Genomic DNA, 7,440 nt, shown 5'->3' on the forward strand with positions numbered 1-7,440 from the left:
AGCCTGCACGCGGCGCCTGGCCCGCTTCTGCATGGGCGACAAACCACAGCAGGGCCCTGGTCAAGCACAGACTCCGCTCCTGCTGCTCCGAGCCCGCGTCTCCTCCCGACGCCCACCCAGATGCAGACAGAACCCCACGAGGCCCCGCATTGCTCTGGGGGCCAAGCTTCCTCTGGAAGTGCCCTGGCATCCCCGGCAAGGGGCACCACCCGTAAGCTATCACCTGAGAAATGACCGTGACCCCAAATGACCTGCCCACCCAGGCATAGGGCCATCTTCCGGTTGCACAGAGGTGACCCAGCCCTGCCCCTGGGAAGTGTGTACCCGAATCTTACATGCACATTAAGATTAAATACAAATTAATCCAAAGTATGACACTTAGCTGCCTTTTCAGTTATTTTTGAAAAGCCCCATTACTACCTGATGGCCAGGGGCAGTTATTTTATGAAAAGGAAGAAATGAATACATAGAAAGGGCTATACAGGTTATGATAGCATAAGACACAAAGCTTTCTAAAGTTGCATTAAGCAGTGCTTATAAACCATACTTTTTAAAAGTTTAGCTTTGCAATGTGCCTCCAAGTCTCTTACAAATGTAATACAAAATGTAAAACATAGATACACACAGGGAGAACCACCTTCAACTCGTGGCAGAAATTCCTCCAGATATGTATTGGCGTAGGAGGAAATTATTTATTTATTCGGTGGTTCTTTTTTCCAAAGTACAAGCAAAAAGAACAGAAGAGAAGCCACGCGCAGCACAGATATAAGGAAAGGAACGGGAGCAGGTTGAAAACATTCATCCTGCGTCCAACTTCCTTAGGGCAGCCATCCTGCAGGCTTGAGCCCTGCCGCACAAAGCAGGGCAAGTCTGTCTTGAATAACAAACCAAACTTACCTCAGAGATGGCGAGAAGTTTTGAGGAACAGCTGACAGCCCCGCGAAGAGGAGGGAGCACGCCAGCAGCAAGAAGTTCCTGAAGCCCGCGGGACGCATGCTGAGCTCCCGGGCTGTGGAGGCGAGCTGTGCTTCTGCAAGGAGGAGGAGGGCGAGGTGCCACCAGCAGAAGGCAGGGCAGACGGACACACCGACACTCAGGCGCGCAGGTCCCGGGCTCTGCCGGGAGCTGCAAGTGCGTTGATGAGCCGCCTGTGAAGATTTGGGCAGCAGCACCGCTCTGGGCGGGGTGCTGGTGCCAAACCCCTCAAGTGGAGAGTTTAGGCAGGAAAGTAATTAGAAACAGTTGTACAAGCAGATGGTTTATTTTGACATTAAAAAAAAGAAATGTCTCTTTAAGTACAGGCCCCAGAAATATCTGACAGGATAATATTTGGGCTGGCTGATATTGAAGGGACAGATAAAATAAGCCCCAAGAAGTGAGGGGGAGGAGGCGGCAGAGGATGTCAGCGTGAGGACTTGGGTAAAGGAGTTATCCACCACATGTCTTTTAAGAAGATGCACTATTTGGGGCATGAGTTCTGAGGAACTAGCAACATGGACAAACAAAACTTTTACTTGTACTTTTTCCCTTTGTTTTAAATTGTGGGTTTTTCATTTCTTAAGCCTTTGAAAAGTGTATCATGATTCTAGTTGTTCAAGCCAGTAGTTTATCACACCACATTTTTTTTTCTTGACTTGGACAGTTCAAATCATGGCTGTCCCAAATTCACCCCATTTCCCTCCATGAATCAAGTATGAGGAAACAAGATAAAATGTCTAATTATAATATCAATTGCACTGAAAACTCATCCATGCCATTTATTAAGCACCTACTATGTACCAGTCACTTAGTATATTTTATCTCTAATTGTGACAATAACCAAACATTTGTTTGATCATTTAGCAAGCATGGATTTAGCATCTCTTAGGTTCCAGCCTCTGTGCCAGATAGAGAGGACACGATTAAGGAAATTAAGGAGACATGACCCCTGCTCTTGATATCCAGTGGGTTAATAGACATTAATCAAAACAAAAAGACAAATATTAAAGAACAAAGGTTTGCAAATGCAATGAAAAAGTGCAGTGACTTCCAGATTATCTAGAGCAGTGGTCGTCAAACTGCGGCTCTCGAGCCACATGCGGCTCTTTGGCCCCTTGAGTGTGGCCACGAAGTTCCAATCGCACTATATGTGTGCGCCCACACGTGGTATTTTGTGGAAGAGCCACACTCAAGGGGCCGCAGTTTGCCGACCACTGATCTAGAGGCACCTGATCTAATCAGTATGGTGGCATTTGAGCTAATGAATGAAGGATAAAGTAGAAGTTGAGTGTAAATGGGTAAGAGGTGCAAGAGAGTAGGAAAGCATTTGTATTCTCATTTTAAAGATCAAGAAACTGAGGGCAAAGAATGGCCTCTTGTGCAAAAGTAACTGACACTTTCAAAATCACACAAGAAGTTAAAGCGAGATTTCAGCTAAAACCTGTGGCATCTCAAACCCCACACACTACACACTGTTCCCTAAATTGTGTGGTCATTGGAGAAAATTGCTGTGGAGGGTTATATGGAAAGGAAGAAAACATTGTTCCCATGTTCTCAGAAAAGCACTTTGGATGCAATGGTTCCTCATGAATAGAACCATCCAAGCTGTGATTCTACAACCTTAAAGTTGGAATAAGCTATACAGGATGGGATTTCTCCCTGTCAGTTATATAAACCGATATAAGACCATTCCAACATTGGCCTGCTGGAGCCCACCCCTTCCCTCTCTCTTCCTCGGCCTCAATCTGCACCAGGAGGAGCTCTGCCAGGGGCACACCCCAGCCCACAGCTAAGCCTCCTCCACATAGCTGTCCCTTCATCAGCCCTCAGACCTTGACATGTACAGGCTGGTGGCTGGATCTACCATGGGGTGAATAGACTGGGGAGAGGTGTGCATAGGCCAGAGAGTGATCTGGGAAGGGAATTCTTGGAGTCCTGCTTTAGAAGGAACGACATAGGCTTTGGTTTGGCAGGTTCCCAGCATTGCATGAAAGACTCACCTTATGGGGAGGGGGTGTGTCTGGAGGAAAGACAGAGGGAGTCATTAAACCAGTAATTCTCAGTGGATTTGTGAACCTGCAGCAGCAGCAGCAGCACTTGGGAACTTGTTAGAAATGCAAGTTCTCAGGTCCCAACCCCAGACCTCCCAAATCACAAGGTGTATTTTAACAACATCCTGATAAATCTATTTGCACATCACAATTGGAGGAGCCTTGCAAAGTCCAGGGCTGAGGGCTGGGGCCACGATGCCTGGGTCTAAGCATGGTATTTACACTCACTCACAGTTCAAGTTCTGCCATTATATTCCTTCCTAGCCACGTGTAACACTATGAGGATGTAGGAACAGGCTCTCCTGCCAATGTCTAAAAACCTTGATGACTCAGAGAATATGGGAACAGTAGAAAGGAAGCCTCAATTCCAAAGCCTCACTAGGAATTTACACTGAAATCATGGGACTTTTAATAAATGAGTCATGAATTACTTACTGTTTGCATATTTTCTGAGGGAAAAAAAGAATCATTGTGAAATTGGGACCTGATGTTTGAACATTTCTTTCATGAATTAAAAGAAATGTCTTTAACTTGTGGTATTTTCATAGTGTGGTGTGCAATAAAAAATATTATCATTAAGAGTATGCTGCTGTGACGTAAAGATAGTATGTACTAGTGACTGAAAACATTTAAATGTTCTGATCATTATATTACTGTGACTCAGAAATAATATTCCCATTAAGTTGAAATAGTTTTATTATGGCTGACTCAGTAGAAAGTCTTTGTTCAATTTTATCTGATACTATTTCATATTTCTCACATCCTTCAAAAGTAATTATGATGAATACATTTTCTCCTTCTTTATCCAAATTATTGAAAGCATAGTTGAAAAAAAATAGGCTGAGGCCCAAGCTTAGGTGAGAATTTTATTAAGCTCATGGCAATCCCTTCATCAGCACACACTGCATAGGCAATCCAACCACTTACCAGTGTCCTGCTTTGTCTGCAATCAACCTATGTCTTCATCGTGTTCATAAGATTCCTATGGAAAGTCCCAATAGTGGTCTCAGTAATTTTAGTTTACCAGGTAAAACTTGGGCTTTCACACCTTTTCTGCCAACACCTACAATAGTGCCCAATTCATATTATATATCAATATATATTTTTGGCATAAATAAATTCATTGGAAATGATGTAATACTTAAATAACAGAGAATTTGGGTGATGCAGTGGTTTCTGGATCAGTTGTCACATGACATTTGTAAACTTTAGTATCCTCCTGACATCGTGTAGATACAAAATTAATCTAAATAACATCAGATCTGCCGAAACCGGTTTGGCTCAGTGGGTAGAGCGTTGGCCTGCGGACTGAAAGGTCCCAGGTTCGATTCCGGTCAAGGGCATGTACCTGGGTTGCGGGCACATCCCCGGTAGGAGATGTGCAGGAGGCAGCTGATCGATGGTTCTCTCTCATCGATGTTTCTAACTCTCTATCTCTCTCCCTTCCTCTCTGTAAAAAATCAATAAAATATATTTTAAAAAATAAATAAATAAATAAATAAATAACCATCAGATCCTTTTTTTATATTCCCAATTTTTATTAATTATATCATTTTTACCTAATTCTTATAACCATAATTCTGAGAGCTATCTTTAGTTCCTCTCTATTGTTTGCCTGGATTATTCAGTAAATCCCTGAATCATGTTGATTCTTCTTCTTAGTAATCTAGCCTCCCACTTCAACATCTTTACGTTTACTTTTCTTTGTACACCATGGCTATAGACTACCGACTGGTCTTGCTACATTCAATCTCATCCTTTTGTATCTACCCTTACCCTGCTCCATAGGAGATCAAATACAAATTTCATCATATCCGTTCCTATTGAAAAATATTTTAATAGCTTTCCATTGTTTATAGCATAAAGCTAAAGTCCTCTATAATTTTATACAAGATACTTTATGTTTGGACTCTATTTCCATAATGCATGTTCCACCAGGATTCCCTGTCCAGGGCCCATGCACCCATCACCTAGCTGATGGTAGTATTGGCTGCTAATGCCTCACAGCGGCACCCTTAACCAGGAATTGCTCTGCGTGTCAGAAAAAGCCTCCACTAAAGTTGATCATTCATATCCAAGACAGTCTCCCCACTTGCAATAGTATTGACATCCTTATATCCCCTCCACTATGGAAATTGTAGAGCTGGACACCTTCATCATTGTCTTTCATATCAACAAGGCAAGAAAGACTCAAAGTTAAAAAGGCAACACGATGTGTGAGGTGTGAGGCTAAACAAGAAGTTTTTAAAAATTATTTAATTAATTAATTTATTTATTTACTAGAGGCCCCGTGCATGAAATCATGCACTGGGGGGGGTGGTTGTCCCTCAGCCCAGCCTGCACCCTCTCCAATCTGGGACCCCTCAGGGGATGTCCGACTGCCAGTTTGGGACCGATCTCTATGGATATCCCTCTCACAATCTGGGACTGCTGGCTCCCAACTGCTTGCCTGCCTGATTGCCCCTAACCACTTCTGCCTACCAGCCTGATCACCACCTAACCACTCACCTGCCAGCTTTATCGATGCCTAACTGCTCCCCTGCTGGCCTGGTTGCCCCTAACTGCCCTCCCCTGCTGGCCTGATTGCCCACAACTGCCCTCCCAAGCCGGCCATCTTATGATGGTTATCTTTTGACCACATGGGGACGGCCATCTTGTGCAAGGGTGTGATGGTCATTTTGCATATTACCTTTTTAGTATATAGAATTTATTTATTTTATCTATTATTTAGGAGTACGTGTGTTTGTGTTTTTCCCTTCCTCCTTTCTTTCTCTTTTTTTCTTTCCTTTCTTCCTTCTTCTGCCTAAAGCTGCTGCCCTGACCAAGCACCCTTAATTCTGTTTTATTTTCTTGGCAGCCCTTACCAGGGTCTAACATTATGGTTTTTTGTTTATTTTACCTTCTGTGTATAATCAACCATTCCCCATTTAAATGCAAGTTCCATGAACTTAGGGACCTTTGCTCCTTGTATTTTGCTATAACTCCAGTACCGGGTGCAGAGTAGCATCTCAACAAGTATTTGCTTAGAGAATGATTGATTGAATGAATAAATAAATGAATGAAAGAATGAATGAATGACTTGTAAAAGTTTGATACACTTTGATAAAATTCAACAATTTGAACTAAAGGACAGTATTTCAGGTAAAATGGAAGGAAAGAATTTACACCCTGTTATTAAATGAATTTAGGCAACTAAAGTATAAAAATCAGCAAGAAAATTATATTTTTCATGAAAAAAAAGAAAAAAAAACAAGAAAGCTAATCCAGAGTCAGATAATTAGCAGCTCCCATAAAACTCTCCATATATGTGATGTGCACTAATTCCTCAGTCACCCAGAGTCAAGTTTGAATTTTTAAAAATCTTAATTTCACTTAAAACCCACTTGGATAATATTTTCAGTTAAAAGGAGGCTTCCAGGTTTTCAAATAGTCAAATGTACACCAAAGCTTTCAGGAAGACTAAATATTCCCAGGCAGCAATAAAAATAAGTTTAAATTTCCAAGAAAAAGAACTTTTCAGCTGGGCCTGAGCTGTGGAATAAAAAGGTGTTTAGTTAACATCTTTTCCAGACATTAGTGCAGGACCAGAAGGCATTTTTTCCTCCCATGTAGTAAAAACACCTGGAAATATTAGTAGCCTCTGGGATAAGAAATAATCTTTCAGTCTTCTGAGTATTTTTACAGTTCTGGTTGATGCTGAAGGGAAAGTTTAGGGAAACAAATCTAGATGTTGTTTACATTGACTTCAGGGGAAAAGGATTTATCATTTCAATATTATTTTATCATAACTAATAGACTCTTATTTCGTAAAATGATGCTGTTAATCAGTTGATAACAACTGGAAGGATATAATCAGAAACAGACAAGGGGAGAGAACACTGCACTATTTGTTCAAAGGAGGGTTTCTGATGCTGGCTCCATCGTCCCATAGCTGATCTTGGCTGCATTCTTTAACCTGCTGAATTTCAGTTTCCAAAGTGGCATGGTTGAAGGGAACATTGGTTTTCTCCCATTTTAATTTCTGTGTTTATATTTTCTCTCTGAAAATATTTTTACAAAATCTTCCTGTAATAAAGAGGAAAATAAGAATATCTATAATAATACAAGTGTAATATGCAAATCTACTGAACAGCTGTACAGCGGAACAACCGCCCGGACAACCTTCCAGATGACCTTCTGGCCGAAGCTGGGGCTGTGAGGGCCGAGGCAGCTGGGGCTGCGAAGGCCTACTCTTGAACGAATTTTGTGCATCAGGCCTCTAAAGAAGCTGGGGCTGTGAGGGCCGAGGCAGCTGGGACTGCGAAGGCCTACTCTTGAACGAATTTTGTGCATCAGGCCTCTAGTAATAATAATAATAAAGAACCCTATACCCTGGATCCTACCTGCAGATATTGGAATTTAATTGGTTGGG

Source organism: Myotis brandtii, unplaced genomic scaffold (genome assembly GCF_000412655.1).
Source record: "Myotis brandtii unplaced genomic scaffold, ASM41265v1 scaffold116, whole genome shotgun sequence".
Taxonomy (NCBI): Eukaryota; Metazoa; Chordata; class Mammalia; order Chiroptera; family Vespertilionidae; genus Myotis; species Myotis brandtii.